This window comes from Sinocyclocheilus anshuiensis, unplaced genomic scaffold (genome assembly GCF_001515605.1).
Source record: "Sinocyclocheilus anshuiensis isolate Anshui unplaced genomic scaffold, SAMN03320099.WGS_v1.1 scaffold51, whole genome shotgun sequence".
Taxonomy (NCBI): Eukaryota; Metazoa; Chordata; class Actinopteri; order Cypriniformes; family Cyprinidae; genus Sinocyclocheilus; species Sinocyclocheilus anshuiensis.
In genome coordinates, this window is record NW_015548296.1 from 3914187 (window position 1) to 3914408 (window position 222).

At 29.7% G+C, this 222-nt stretch overlaps 1 protein-coding gene across 6 annotated transcripts in view; it reads left to right on the forward strand.

Moving 5' to 3' along the window:
• The window catches only part of LOC107656066 (TBL1X receptor 1), a 74614-nt gene that overhangs the window by 67012 nt on the left and 7380 nt on the right, over window positions 1–222 (forward strand). The window lies entirely within an intron of this gene.

Genomic DNA, 222 nt, shown 5'->3' on the forward strand with positions numbered 1-222 from the left:
ATAATAAGTGTAAATAATTTAATTGTCTTCATAGCTATATTGTAGAAGTTGTTAAGAAGACTGCAACTATTTTCATGAAACTATAACACTAATAGCCTTTTACAGGCACGCTTAGTTCTGTAGCCTATTGAAATGTCTTGGCCTATGTGACGCTAGAAATTTCAGTTAGTTTTAATTTACAGTACAGTGCAAATGAAGGCATAAATCAATTTAATTTATCTT